The sequence below is a fragment of the Scyliorhinus torazame genome, chromosome 21 (genome assembly GCF_047496885.1).
Source record: "Scyliorhinus torazame isolate Kashiwa2021f chromosome 21, sScyTor2.1, whole genome shotgun sequence".
Classification (NCBI taxonomy): Eukaryota; Metazoa; Chordata; class Chondrichthyes; order Carcharhiniformes; family Scyliorhinidae; genus Scyliorhinus; species Scyliorhinus torazame.
Window position 1 is genome coordinate 104,854,260 of NC_092727.1, and position 15,731 is coordinate 104,869,990.

The following is a 15,731-nucleotide window of genomic DNA, read 5'->3' on the forward strand; positions in this document are numbered from 1 at the left end:
CATAACTTTAAACTGAGGGGTAATAGATACAGGACAGAGGTCAGAGGTAGGTTCTTTACGCAAAGAGTAGTGAGGCCGTGGAATGCCCTACCTGCTACAGTAGTGAACTCGCCAACATTTAGGGCATTTAAAAGTTTATTGGATAAACATATGGATGATAATGGTATAGTGTAGGTTAGATGGCTTTTGTTTCGGTGCAACATCGTGGGCCGAAGGGCCTGTACTGCGCTGTATTGTTCTATGTTCTATGTTCTATATCTGAAATGGTCAACCAGATAGCGCAGTACAAGGTTTTCTCCACAGTAGACCTACCACCAGCTCCCCATTCGCCCGGACGACCGCAAGTAGACTGCATTCGAAGCAGATGGGCGGCTCTACCACTTTCTAAGGGTTCCCTTTGGTGTCACAAATACGGTCTCGGTCTTCCAACGGGAGATGGACCGAATGGTTGACCGGTACGGTGTGCGGGCTACGTTCCCGTACCTCGACAATGTCACCATCTGCGGCCACGACTAGCAGGACCACGACACCAACCTCCGCAAATTCCTCCATACCGCAAAAATCCTTAACTTAACCTATAACAAGGACAAATGCGTGTTTAGCACCGATCGCCTAGCCATCCTCAGCTACGTAGTGCATGATGGAGTCATGGGCCCAGATCCTGAACGCATGTGCCCCCTCATGGAGTTTCTCCTCCCCCACTGCCCAAGGGCCTGAAACGTTGCCTGGGCTTCTTTTCTTATTACGCCCAGTGGGTCCCCAATTATGCGGACAAGGCCCGCCCACTAATCCAGTCCACGGTTTTTCCCCTATCGGCAGAGGCCCGTCAGGCTTTCAGTCACATCAAAGCAGACATCGCCAGGGCGACGATGCACTCAATCGATGAGTCCCTCCCCTTCCAGGTCAAGAGCGACGCATCAGATGTAGCTCTGGCTGCCACCCTCAATCAGGCAGGCAGACCCGTGGCCTTCTTTTCACGCACCCTCCATGCCTCAGAAATCCACCATATCTCCGTCGAGAAGGAGGCCCAAACCATCGTCGAAGCTGTGCGGTATTGGAGGCATTACCTGGCCGGCAGGAGATTCACTCTCTTCACTGACCAACGGTCGATAGCCTTCATGTTTGACAATGCACAGCGGGGCAAAATTAAGAATGATAATATCTTACGGTGGAGGATCGAGCTCTCCACCTATAATTACGAGATCTTGTATCGTCCCAGGAAGCTCAACGAGTCTCCTGATGCCCTGTCCCGCGGCACTTGTGCCAGTGTACAGTAGAGCGACTCCGGACCCTCCACGACAACCTCTGCCACCCGGGGTCAACCGTTTCTTCCACTTTGTTAAAACCCACAATCTGCCCTACTCCATCGAGGAGGTCAGGGCCGTAACCAGAAACTGCCAAATCTGCGCGGAGTGCAAGCCGCACTTCTACGGGCCAGAGAATGTGCACCTGGTGAAGGCTTCCCGCCCCTTTGAACGCCTCAGCGTGGATTTCAAAGGGCCCCTTCCCTCCACCGACTGCAACACGTGTTTCTTAAATGTGATTGATGAGTACTCCCGGTTCCCTTTCGCCATCCCCTGTCCCGACATGACGGCTGCCACCATCATTAAAGCCCTCCACAGCATCTTTACCCTGTTCGGTTTCCCCGCCTACATCCATAGCGATAGGGGGTCCTCCTTCATGAGTGACGAGCTGCGTCAATTCCTGCTCAGCAAGGGCATTGCCTCCAGGAGGACGACCAGTTACAACCCCTGGGGAAACGGGCAGGTAGAGAGGGAGAACGGGATGGTCTGGAAGGCCGTCCTACTGGCCCTTCGGTCCAAGAATCTCCCAGTGTCCTGATGGCAGGAGGTCCTCCCCAATGCACTTCACTCCATCCGATCACTACTGTGCACTACTACCAACGAAACACCTCATGAACGTCTCCTTGCCTTCCCTAGGAAGTCCGGGGACCTTGCTCCCAACATGGCTGGCAGCCCTTGGACCCGTCCTACTCTGCAAACACGTACGGGCCCACAAGTCGGACCCACTGGTCGAGAGGGTACATCTCCTCCATGCTAACCCCCAGTACGCCTATGTGGCACACCCCGACGGCCGACAAGACACGGTGTCCCTCCGGGATCTGGCCCCCGCTGTAAAAGCAAGGCCACCCCCCCCGCCGTCTCTTTTTTGTACAGGGGTGAATATGGTAGGCTATATTAGGGGTATCGTGGTACCTAGGTGGGATGTACCTTATACTGTAGTATGAGTGGTGGAACCTGCCTGCTGGTTCCGCCCAGCAGGCGGAGCATAAGAGTCTGTGTTTCACCCACAGCAGTCATTCTGTCCCGGAGCTGCTGGGGTAACTACTTCTCCATTAAAGCCTTCAATTGGACTACAATCTCGCTTCAGTAGTGACTGATCGTGCATCAAGCACCCAGCTGAGGTCTCCTCAGCAAAGGGATTCGGTTCTCGGCGCTGGTTAGATCCGGCGAGTGCGTATTCTGGTGGGCCTAACTGCACAGTTAAATATGAAAATTTTGGTCCCGCCTATTGCGAGGCATGACGAGCCAGGTAAATCACATGAGAGGCTTCTCGCGAGATTTACCGGCCGCATCGTGTCCGGTGTCAGCCGTGACTCAGCCGTTACATCACACCCAATATTGATGGTGAGTTTTGGGTTGTCGCATGGGCAGCATTTTTATAGGAGAGGAGAAACTGGTTTGCTCACTTCGACGACAGCCTTTCTCCTTTAAAGCTTTGATGGTTCTCTCCACCAATACATTTGTGGAACAATGACAAGACACAGTTTTTATGTGCCGTATGCCATTTTTCGAAGATAGTTGACGAATTCCTTTGACGTGAACTGAGTTCCGTTATCGCTAACTCGTTGTTCCAGTTTCAAGCCACATAAATGTTTTGTTCAGACGTTCGATTGTCCTTTCCATAATTGTTGGCTTCAGTACCATGGTTTCGGGCCATTTGAATCCACCAGGCCAAGAAACATGTATCCTTCGATTGATCCAGTGAAATCGATATGTTTTCTTTGCCATGGCTGCTCTGGCCAATCCCAAGTATGAAATGGTTCAAGAGGTGGAGCATTTCGTAACCTCGCAGAAGACTGACATTGACCTACTCTTTCTGCCATCTGTGCGTCTAGTCCTGGCCACCAGAAATAACTCCTTGTGAGCTCTTTCATACGTACAACTCCAGGATATCCTTTGTGGAGTTGACCCAGTACACGACTCTGCATGTAGGAATGATCCCCCATATAAATACTCAATTTTTTACTGTTAATTCAAGTTTCCTTGTTCAGTACAACCCCGCGCCACCTGTGCCAGATGTTGGTATATCTAGCACCGCAAGGGTATGGAAGAGGACACCCACTTCCGGTAGCCTTCAGGTAGATGGTCACCCTGAACAATTATGCCTCTGGCTCATTCTAGGGTTCAGGAGGGGCCCTATGGAGGATCACGCAAACAGGTTCCTCCGCGCTGTCACGGGTGCCTTATGCACTCGGACATCCAACTACATCACCTTCAAACTGGTCCAGACCCAACAAGTTGCCTAGGCAGCAGGATTTTCTGCCATCGCAGGTGTGCCCCAGATCCAGGGTATGATCGATGGCATGCATCTCACTCTCCAAGCACCACTTTGACATGGGGAGCGCTTCATCAATAGGAAGGGCTTCCATTCCATGAATGTGCAGTTGGTGTGTAACGACCAGCAGCACATCATGCACGCAATATCATGGAAGCAAGCATGATGCTTACATCCTGGCCCACTCGTTGATTCATGGCAACGTCTAGGCGCTACCTCGGTGAGGGGTTGGCTAGTGGGTGACAATGGTTACCCTCTGAGAACATAGCTAATGACACCTGTGCGGAGATCACAGACTGTTGCTCTCGCAGTAACCAGGAGGTCATCGACCAGTGCATTGTCATGCTCATGATGCGTGCCCAATGCCTGGACACTCTGGTGCGGTGCTCCAATATATCCCCCAGAGGGATTTGAGCACCATGGTGGCTTGCTGGTCCTTCATAACATGGTGCAGCAGTGGGGCGATCTGCCAGAGGAGGAGGAAGGATGGCACGCCCAGCATGGCAGGCCACCCAATATGTGATCCAGGGCCTCTGCGCACAGGACACCTCATCACCTCCCAATTTACCAACTAGGAGGCCTGGCCACTGGCAGCTCCACCGCCCTGTCCTACCTCATTTCCAGCCCCCCCCCCCCCCACTCTCGCACTCTCCGCTTCAAGGCCCTCCTCCACCACCCCACACAGATTCCAGCTTCCCCGAAATCTCTCACCTCTTCCCTCTCTCTTTGTCCTTCATTCCACCTTCCCCCTTCTCACCGCCACAGCTCCCCTCCCCGCTCCTCCCTCCAAGGTCATACCAGCGTCACCACTGGGTTGACAGTGGGCCCTGTTCATGGGAAAGTTGATGATGAAGACTCGCTGTGAGATGAGCTCTGCTGCTCCTCATGGTCTGACTTCTTTCTTTAAGAAGGCATACCTCTGCCCACCCGAATGGTGCTGCATGCGTGCTGGCAAATCCTTCTCACAGGCCCAAATCTGTTGCGGGGGTGGGGGGTGGCGGTTTGGGATGATGAATGGTTATGGCTCACTTAGTGGGGATGCTGTCGTACGAGGCAGGCTCACACTGCTGCCCCCATGTCCTGCCATTTCTCGGTGAGGACGTAACCATGTGGGACATTCATGTGTCATTGGCGCCCTGCCCCTCCCACCCATCCGCTGCACATCACTCAGCCCCAGCCCATCCTTCACACCCGTGAGCCGGAGGTTAGAGGCATATTGGACTGGTGGTGCAAAAGTGTTGAGTATTTACAATATGTCTGACCATTCCCCTTAGTATCTACTCTTTACTAGACCCATACCAACTTAATTGTCATCTATCTTTCTACTCCTTGGTGGTCGACCGCTTCTTCTAGGTGTTACTCAACACAACACATCAGAAGTGGAGGCAATGTGTAGCGTGTCTCGCTCTCTGCCCTGTGATTCCCTTGGCGGTCATCCTCTGGAGGACCTGGGCCTGGATGATTTTCGGGTGTCACAGGTGACAACGTGCCTACCTGTTCTGCCCGCTGCAGCAGTGTCAGGTGGAAGGGATTCGGGAGTGAAGAGGTGACCAGTGCCTCCCCTGTGGGAGACAGGCATGGGCCCCATCACTTCCTCCTCCCCTCAGGGTGCTCACTGGACAACAGGCTTCTCCATTGGATGAAGGGGAGGCTGGAGTGAGCTCCGGAGGTGCCACTATCACTTGGACTGTCAATCCTGGAGGCCCGCCCTTGACTGAGACATGGTCTTGATGCCCTCAGCCATGGCACAGTGAGCCTGAGTCATGTCCCTCAACGAGTGAGCCATGTCCCTTACTGCCTCGGGTCTGTCCCTCTGTGCCTGTGGCATGTCCCTCTGTGACTTGCTCCGGTCAATCAAGCCTTGACAATGCTCTCAATGCCTTCAACCATGACCTTTGTGAATGGGCGAAGCTCTGGAGCGCTGCAGCAAAGTCCATGAGCATCCGGGATATGTCGCCTGTGACTGAGCTCTCCTGTTCTGTGCCTCAGTCATGGACAACACAGTGTGCCCCAAGCCATGGACATCCTGACACATGTCTCTGATGTCTTACCCCAGGCCTTCCATCACGGATGCCACTCTTTCAGTTGGTCTGGATGCCACACATTGTCAGCACCATCTCTAGAAGGTGCTGAATTCCACCAGCTGAACTTGCAGGCGCTGGAACGTTGCTGACAGCGCCCCCCCCCCCCCCCCCTCCCACCCCATCTTCCCTGTAGGTCATGGTGCTGCTTCTGCATCTAACCAGTGATGGGATCATCTTTTCCAGAAGCGCAACATCTGTCTGGATGGCAGCTGTTCCCTGGGTTGGGCAGCCCTCCGACCGTCCGCTCCCTGGGGAATCCCTCTCCACCTGATGAGCTGCAGCATGTGTGTGGTGCTCACCAGAGGGTGACCCAGGAGCCTGATCAGTAACATTACCCACCCAGGTGACCCTCTCTGCCACGGTGCAGGTGAAAGCAGTGGCAGAAACGATGTCTTCCCCAGAGTGGTGCTCCGGGGCGTTCTGAGGGTCTGAATGGAGGGCAGCAATCCTGGATGGCCCGACCTCGTCTAATGATGATCCTGCAAGACAAAAAAACATAGGGTGTGATCTTGAGGAGGACTGGTCTGTGGGAAAGGGGTGATTCACTTGCTATAGGAACATCTGTGTTGCATTGGGCTCTCACTTGTTCAGTAATCTTCATCATTGAATGGGACAAAGATATTGTGTTCCTCCAGTAGCGAGGCAAAGCTTTTGCTGATCTGGGTGCCCATGTACAGAAACGGGATGACCATAACAAAGACTTTCATAAGGCTGAAGGAAGTCTTGACAGGCGTGGGTAAAATGGCTCCTGATCGCAGTCACTAATAATAATAATACTATAATAATTGCTTATTGTCACAAGTAGGCTTCAATGAAGTTACTGTGAAAAGTCCCTAGTCGCCACATTCCGGCGCCTGTTCGGGGAGGCTGGAACGGGAATTGAACCCCCGCTGCTGGTCTTGTTCTGCATTACAAGCCAACTGTTTAGCCCATAATGAAAATGTGAATCTCAGTAATTTAAAATACGCAGCCGCCACGCCGAGTTCCCGACGGATGAGACCACACGTGTGCCACGCCGTCGGGAACTTGGCTGGTCGGGTGCGGAGCATCAGGGGGCGGGCCTCAGGCGATGTCCTGAGGCCATCGATGATGTCCTGAGGCGCGCGGCCGCTTTGTAGGGGGTGGAGCACCGCGAACGTGGTGCCTCCCCGTTCCGTCGGAAACTTGGATTCTCCGGCCAGTCGCCGTACGCGATTTCGGCGTTGCCGACCGGAGAATCCAAGTCTTAGTCTCCAGAATTGAGAATCCAACCCTATATAAATGCAGTCGGGAGGTGGCGCAGTGGTAGTGTCACTGGATTGGTAATCCAGACACCAAGGTTATTGCTCTGGGGCCCAGGGTTTGAGTCCCACCATGGCAGACGGTGAAATTTGAATTAAAAGTCTAATCATGACCATGAAATCATGTTGTCGAAACCCACCTGATTGACTAATGCTCTTCGGAGAAGAAAATCTGCCATCCTCGTCTGCCTACATGTGACTCGAGGTCCACAGGGATGTGGTTGACTCTGAAATGGCCTAGTAAGCCGCTCAGTTGAAGGGAAATTAGGGATGGTCTATGACAGCAACTCCTAAATGCTGCGAATGAATTAAAAATATATATTTTTCTTTATCTGGTTTTGCCTGGAGTTGTGATTGCTAAATATTAACATGGCCTATACTTCAATTTTTTAACTCAATATTATGTTGGGTTTTCCTATATAAGAATTAAAGTCTCTTTACCTTGAGGGCTGCAGGATTATCGGGATATTGGTTGAATCGATTCTTTTAGTTTTAGGCACATTGTAAACATTTTTTTTTTTTTTAATTTTTATTCTCCTCCTTTTTCACATTTTCTCCCAAATTTACACCCAACAATAAACATTAATCAGTAACGAATGTAATGTCAATCCCCAGATCTATAACAACGATCCCATCCTCCCACCAAACCCCCAAACATTAGCCCGCATGTTCACATAAACAAATGACAAAGAGGAATCAGGAGTCACCCATAGTCACCATTAACACATACAGTCCTTCTCCCCCAACCCTCCCAGCCCCCAGCCCCCTAATGTTCGATGTGATCCAATTCTCGAAAGTGCATAAAGAATAACGCCCATGAATTGTAGAATCCCTCCATCCTTCCCCTCAGTTCAAATTTGACCTGTTCAAGAGTCAAGAATTCCTGCAGGTCCCCCCGCCACGCTAGGGCACAGCGTGGAGAGGTTGACCTCCACCCTAACAGGATCCACCTTCAGGCGATCAACGAGGCAAAGGCTACATCATCTGCCTCCGCACCCGTTTTCAACCCCAGCTGGTCTGACACCCCGAATATGGCCTCCCGAGGGCCCGGGTCCAGTTTCACTGGCACATTGTAAAATTTAATATGGAAACACTGCCATCCATTTGCTTTCATTAAAAGGAACCTTCTGTAGAATTCTGTATCAAGCAAAGCTCATTACCTTTGTGATCTTAATTATACCATAGTTGGCTTTGAGGTCCATACAGCAATAAAAATAGCAGCGTGCTCAATATTCTTTTAAGTCTGTTTTTCTAATGGCATCTATTAAAATATGATGTTTTATTATGATTTTTTTTGATGTTTTTCAGCCTAAATAACTCCAGGGAGCTGTACACTGGAACATTTGTTCTGAATAAAGGGCAAATTAATTCTTTCAGGCCCTTATTTGTGATCTTGTCAAGAAATAGGGCCTAACTTGAAGCTTCTGATGATCAGAACGCGAGTGGACCGGACTTTTAATACCGAGGGCTGATTTCAAATTTTTGTCACAACCAACACTTGCACTCATCTGTCAAAATTTGCAGGAAAGGATAGGAAAATGGGCTGAGATGGGATTGTTTCCCTCATCGCTCTGCTGTGTCTTTTAGATGGTTATAGAAAATGACATTAATGGCAACATGTTCAAAGCTGGATTCCCATCCCATCTCGGAATTACTTCTCTTGGATCCTGTCTGCTCTGGCTTGCGCTAACTTCAACGGAAATAAAAGTAGGAAAATATGTAAAAAACCTGTTGACGAGCTTTCCAACATTTTATAATATCGCATAAAGTCTATCCCAGGAATGGTCTAGTCAATAAGGAATAGAAAATACATTGCCTCGCTTAATACTGTCTTCTCGTGGCCAGTTACATTTTTTTTTGTACCTGTCTTGTAATGTTGTGAACCATATACTTCTGTTTCTGTGATAGTGCTGCTCCTGACCAACCCGAAAGGTTCCAGTGACATTGCTGTGTTCAATCTATATACATTCACTGTCCTCAATTAGTTACCTGCAGCTGCTTGTTACACTGCTAGCCTGGTTTCGCCGACCCAGTCATACAGGACATGGGGGACGTGACTGCTGTTGTGTCTCAACGAAAGGAACTAAAGGTGAGACTTAACTGTGGCAGTGATGTCCTTAAATCAGAGGCGAGACTTCTGTACAAACATCCCAAAATATGCCTGACCTTAGAGGAATATGGGAGCAGCCCTGGTGGGTCCGTGTTTATATTGGGACTGCAAGATACGCTGTATGTTGAGGATGAGGGATTTGAGTAGAGGATTTTGTTTCATCGTCAGAACATGGGCGTGATTCTCTCAGCCCGCGGCTGGGCCGGAGAATCCCGCGACCGGCGCGAATCGTGACATGCCGCCCTGATGCCGGCACACGATTCTCCGCACAGCAGAGAATCACCGGCTTTGGCGCCGGCGTGGATGGCGCGGCACCGGTCGGGGGCGGCTCTACGCGGCCGGCCCGCGGATTCTCGGCCCGGGATGGGACGGGCAGCCGTCGTAAAAACGGCGAGTCCGGCCGGCGCCGTCCACACCTGCTCTCAGCCGGCGGGAACCCGGCGCGGAAGGGTTGGGGGCAGCCTGTGGGGGGAGGAGCGGGGGTCCGACCCCGGGGGGCCTCCGATGTGGCCTAGCCCGCGATCGGGGCCCACCGATCGGCGGGCCGGCCTCTCTGGCTGGGGGCCTCGTTTCTTCCGTGCCGGCCTCTGTAGTCCTGCGCTATGTTGCGTTGGGGCCAGCGCATTGAAGGCAGCCACTGAGCATGCACGCGTTGGCACCGGTGCCACTGCGCATGCACGGATCCCGCGGCGCCCAGTTGCCGCCGGGTTCAGCAGCTGGAGCGGCGTGAACCGTTCCATTGTTGTGCTGGCCCCCTATAGGGGCCAGAATTTCCTGATCCTGAGGCCGTGTTGACGCCGTTGAGAAACGCGACGGTGTTTCCGACGGAGTCAACACTTAGCCTCAGGATCACAGAACCCTGCCCATGTTTGTAACAATGGGCGGGATTCTCTGCGATCCGGCGGGCGGCCACTCCGGCGCGAGGAGTGGCGTGAACCACTCCGGTGTCGGGCCGCCCCGAAGGTGCAGAATCCTCCGCACCTTCAGGGGCTAGGCCGGTGGTGGCGTGTTTGGTGCTGTGCCAGCCGGCGCGGGAGGTCTTGGCGCCATGCCAACCACGCCAACGGGCTTCCGCCGGCCGGCGTGAGTTCCCGCATGCGCAGGAGCGCCAGCATGTGCTGGCGTCAACCCAGCGCATGCGCAGGGGGTTTCTTCTCCGCACCGGCCATGGCGGAGGTTGACAGTGGCTGGTGCGGAGGGAAAGAGTGCCCCCACGGCACAGGACTGCCCGCGGATCGGTGGGTCCCGATCGCGGGCCAGGTCACTGTGGGGGCACCCCCCAGGGCCAGATCCCTCCGCGCCCCCCCCCCCCCGAGGAAAATCTTTAATTTAGTAGTGTAAAATAAATCAGCTTTGATCAATAACGCAGCTTGATGTTCTTTGTTAACACGCCATTCTCGGAGCATCCTGATAAACCCAACAGAAAACATCACAATATTCTTCCGGCTTTTACTGAAAGTGTGTGCAAATAAGTTCCACATAACCATGTCTCATCGCTCTCCCAGTTTAGCAGTGAGCTGTGTTTTGAACTCCCCGATGCAATGGGTTTTTTCAAACATTTCCACACTCTGCAAAAAGAATCTGTAAAAGGTCATTAACTTTAAACTAATTTACATTTATGTGAATCTGATCCTGTTGAGCGTGAAGGCAAATTTTGGATTTATCCGATCCTGACCATTAAATTAGATGACAGGGCAGCACGGTGGCGCAGTGGTCGCACTGCAGCCTCACGGCGCCGCGGTCCCAAGTTCGATCCCGGCTCTGGGTCACTGTCCGTGTGGAGTTTGCACATTCGCCCCGTGTTTGCGTGGGTTTCGCCCCCACAACGCAAAGATGTGCAGAGTAGGTGGATTGGCCACGCTCAATTGCCCCTTAATTGGAAAAAATGAATTGGGTACTCTAAAAAAAATGTTTTAATTAAATTAGGTGACATTAAGGTCCTTCCCTTGTTGAACTTCTCTAATCTTTCCTCTGAGGTTCATCTTTCGACACCTGGGGATCATTTTTGATGCTCATCCCACTTGCCATTTGCTTCTCTTTTGTCAAGCGATGACTAAAACCGATGGTCCAACTGCAGATGTGACCTGACTTGTGCATTATAAACCTTACTACACCATCTGTAAGCTTGAATCTTGCTGCTCTAGTTGTGCAACACAACATTCTATTAACCCTAATTGCTTTCATAATGGAAGAGACAATACTAATATTACTGTCAAATACTTCAAAAACTTTCCATGGACTAAATACATTCTATTTATTGTGGAATTTATTATCCACATTCTGCAGATTGTGCAATAACTTGCATGTGACCGTGTTAAATAGCACTGAACAACTGCATGTCCATTTGATCTGAATCACCTAATCACTAATTAACTGTATGCTATAACTCCAATTTTCTCCTTATTTTGTTGTTTTCTGTCAATTTTACAGGACCCTCCATACACACAGAAAACAACAATGTTCCAATCCCTCTCCACCAAGTCTCACGCTACTAAATTCACAAATACATTTCCTGCCAATGGACTGGCCAATCCTACTATATTATCCTGGATTCTGTCCAAGGTCGGAGAGGGAGATGCCTCACAAAGATTTACTTCCATTATCTCGTACAAAAAGTAACTCCAGAGTTTGTGTAATGAGTCGATGAAGTTCTTTTTGCACATGGAATAGATAGAACATCTGGACACCTTTTTCTTTTATCGCTAATTGTTTTAATTGCCACAGTTCCACCTCATTGATTGCTGTGGGCTATCATTATTTTTATAACCCTGTTGACCTCACAAGCGACTTGCTCCTCCTGAAGCTTGTTTAATTCTTTGAGTGATTTTCCCCCTGGTATTTCAGTACCCAGACGTTCTCAGTGAGTAGCTTCTCCAGCCACAAAAGCCTTTATCTTTTAAAGGATGTTTCCATTAATATAAAATCCAGGCTTCCTAAGATGTCTCATTGGGCTTGAATAAAACTTTTTTTTAAACTGTAGTAAACCTTTTTTCCACCAGTACGAAATAATCTCTTGAGGTATTTATGGGTTATTTCTGTTTGCAAAAGTATTCAATTTTGTACCTTGCATTGTGCTTTGCTCAAAAGCAGGACCGTGGCTCAGTGCAGAAATTTCAGCCGAAGCTGTTTTCTTGGCTGTGGAGGCCATTGTCTTCCATTTCCAGCGGCAGGGTGAAGAGAGAAGTCTCAAGTATACCTCAGCTGGGATGGCAATCAAACTCCCACTATTGACGTTATTTTGAACCACATGCTGGCTATCTAGCCAACGGTGCTGATTATATGGATTGGTTAATTGACACATAAATAGCAGAAAGTGACACTCTGAGAGCTGCGGGTCATCAGCAGCAGCAGAATTGTACTCAATCACAATCTGTAACCTTATGGCCTCATCCCCCACTCTAACATTGCAATCAAGCCAGGCGATCAACCATGATTCACTGAAGAGTGCAGGAGGGCGTGCCACGAGCAGCACCAGTCATAACTAAAAATGAGGGGCCGGATTCTCCCCTACCCGGCTGGTGGGGGGGGGGGGGGGGGGGGCTCCCGGCGGGATGGAGTGGCGTGAATCTCTCCGGCATCGGGCCGCCCCAAAGGTGCCGGCTGACGTGGAAGGCCTTTGGCGCCATGCCAGCCAGCGGAAGTCCGCACATGCGCAGGAGCGTCAGCGGCTGCTGACATCACCTCCACATGCGCAGGAGGGAGGGGTCACCTCCGCGTCAGCCATCGCGGAGACCTACGCGGCTGACGTGTAGTAAAAGAGTGCCCCCCCACGGCACAGGCCTGCCTGCGGATCAGTGGGCCCCAATCGCGGGCCAGGCCACCGTGGGGGAATCCCCCCGGGGCCAGATCGCCCCGCGCCCCCCCCCCCCCCCAGGACCCCTGAGCCCGCTCACGCCGCCTGGTCCCGCCAGTAAGGGAGGTGGTTTATTTCACGCCGGCGGGACCGTCATTACAGCAGCGGGACTCGCCCCCAGCCGAATCTCAGGTGCAGGAGAATTCAGCGGCCGGCGGGGGCGGGATTCACGCCCCCCCCCCACCCCCGGCAATACTTACAGGGTCAGAATAATTATCTTCCTCATGGTCCTCGCGGAGTACGAGCTCTCCTGTTGACGGGTGGGGAACTCCATTTAGCATTCAATAAAAATGCCAGCAAGGCACCAACCAGATAGAGACTCAGTAGGGATCTACCGGGAAGTGTATATAACGTTATTGTAAATAAATCAAAGTTCATTATTTTATTCGATGTGGACTCACCGTGTCCTTGTTAAAGTGTGAACCTGGTGAATATACAACACAACATAAGCAGCAAATGATAGACAGAGCTAAACAGGTGAGCAGCAAGTGATAGACAGAGCATGAGGACCCCACAACCAACTTTTCAGATATAAGCTCTGCAGTCCTGCAACATTCAGTTGTGATTAGTGGTGGACAATTAAACAACTCACTGGAGGAGGAGTCTCCACAAATATCCCCATCCTCAATGACGGTGGAGCCCTACGCTTCTGTGCAGAAGACAAGACTGAAGCATTCGCAACAATTTTCAGCCAGGAGTGCCGAGTGGATGGTCCATCTCAGTCTCCTCCAAAGGTCCCCAGCATCACAGATGTCAGTCTTCTGCCAATTCAATTCAAGCCAAGTGATTCCAAGAAACGGCTGAAGGCACAGGATACTGCAAAATGAAAAATGAAATGAAAATCACTTATTGTCACAAGTAGGCTTCAAATGAAGTTACTGTGAAAAGCCCCTAGTCGCCACATTCCGGCGCCTGTTCGGGGAGGCTGGTATGGGAATTGAACCCGCGCTGCTGGCCTGCCTTGGTCTGCTTTAAAAGTCAGCTATTTAGCCCTGTGCTAAACCAGCCCCGACAATCTATGGGGTCTGATAATATTGTGGAAATAGTCCTGAAGACTTGTGCTCCAGTATTGGCTACGCCCCTGGCCAAGCTGTTCCAGTACAGCTACAACACAAGCATCTACCCGACAATGTGGAAAATTGACTATATATATCCTGTACACAAAAAATAGAACAAGCCCAACCCGGCCAACTACCGCCCCATCAGTCTACTCTCGATCATCAGCAAAGTGATGAAAGGGGTCATTATCGGTGCTATCAAATGACATTAAACACAGCAATAACCTGCTCACGGATGCTCAGTTTGGGTTCCGCCAGGGTTAGTCAGCTCCTGACCTCATGAAAGCCTTGATTCAAACATGGTCAAAAGAGCTGAATGCCAGAGGAGAGGTGGGAGTAACTGCCCTTGACACCAAGGCAGCATTTGACCGGATATGGCATCAAGGAAACCAAGCAAAACTGGAGTCAATGGGAATCAGGGAGAAAACTCTCCATTGGTTGGAGTCATACCTGGAACAAAGGAAGATGGTTGTGGTGGTTGGAGGTCAATCATCTTAGTTCCAGGACATCACTGCAGGAGCTCCTCAGGGTAATGTCCCAGGCCCAGCCATCTTCAGCTGCTTCATCAATGACCTTTCTTCCATCATAAAGTTAGAAGTGGGGGCGTTTGTAGATGCCTGCACAATGTTCAGCACCATTCGCAACTTCTCCCCACTATTAACTTCGGGGGGGGAGGGTTTACCACTGACCAGAAACAGAACTGGATTAGTCATCTACCAAAGCCGATCAAAAGCTAGGAATCCTATGGTGAGTAATTCACCTCCTGACCACCCAAAGCCTGTCCATCATCTACAAGGCACAAACCAGGAGTGTAATGGAATACTCTCCACTTGCCTGGATGAGTGCAGCTCCAACAACTCTCAAGAAGGTCGACACCATCCAGGACAAAGCAGCCTGCTTGATGCTCCCTTCCACAAACATTCAATCCCTTTACCACCGACAAACAGTGACAGCCGTGTGTACCATCAACAGGAACTTGCCAAGATTCCTTTGTCAGCACCTGCCAAATGCATGACCATTACCATTTTAAGGACAAAAGTAGCAGATACCTGGGATCCCCACCACCCGGAGGCTCCCCTCGAAGTCACTCACCAGCCTAACTTGGAAATATATCTCCGTTCCTTCATTGTTACTGGCTCAAAGTCCTGAAATTCCCTCCCTAAAAGCAGTAATAATAATAATCTTTATTATTGTCACAAGTAGGCTGACATTAACACTGCAATGAAGTCACTGTGAAAATCCCCCACATTCCAGCGCCTGTTCGGATACACTGAGGGGGAATTCAGAATGTCTCCAACACGTCTTTCGGGACGAGTGGGAGGAAACCAGAGGACCCGGAGGAAACCCACGCAGGCACAGGGAGAGCATGCAGACAGCAGGAATCGCACCTGGGACCCTGGCACTGTGAAGCAACAGTGCTAACCACTGTGCCACCGTGCCATATTTTTGCCCGTTCTTGTCGGTTGCTCGGGCTGTGGAGAAACGGCTTGAGACCCGCCCTGCCTGGGGACCCTCCCGCTGGTCAATCATGCTCGGGTAGGGGAGATACGGCATTGGTAGCCGTCCTACCCGGGGACTCCATCCAAATCTTACCCGTCACGGCCCATACGCACCTCATTTGGCATTTTTCATTTCAAAAAGTTTTGTTTGTTTAGGGAACCTTTAGGTTGCCCGCCATCTGCTAGTTACATCCTGGAACATTTGGATGGTAAATCAGCACTGGTTCATGATTGGGAACTGTGCCGTGTCCTAAAGTTTGTTTTTTTG

The 15,731-nt window shown here is 51.0% G+C and overlaps 1 long non-coding RNA gene across 1 annotated transcript in view; it reads left to right on the forward strand.

Moving 5' to 3' along the window:
• LOC140398025 (uncharacterized) overlaps positions 1-15,731 on the forward strand; it is a 42,804-nt gene that overhangs the window by 25,337 nt on the left and 1,736 nt on the right. The gene's annotated exons all lie outside the window — the stretch shown is intronic.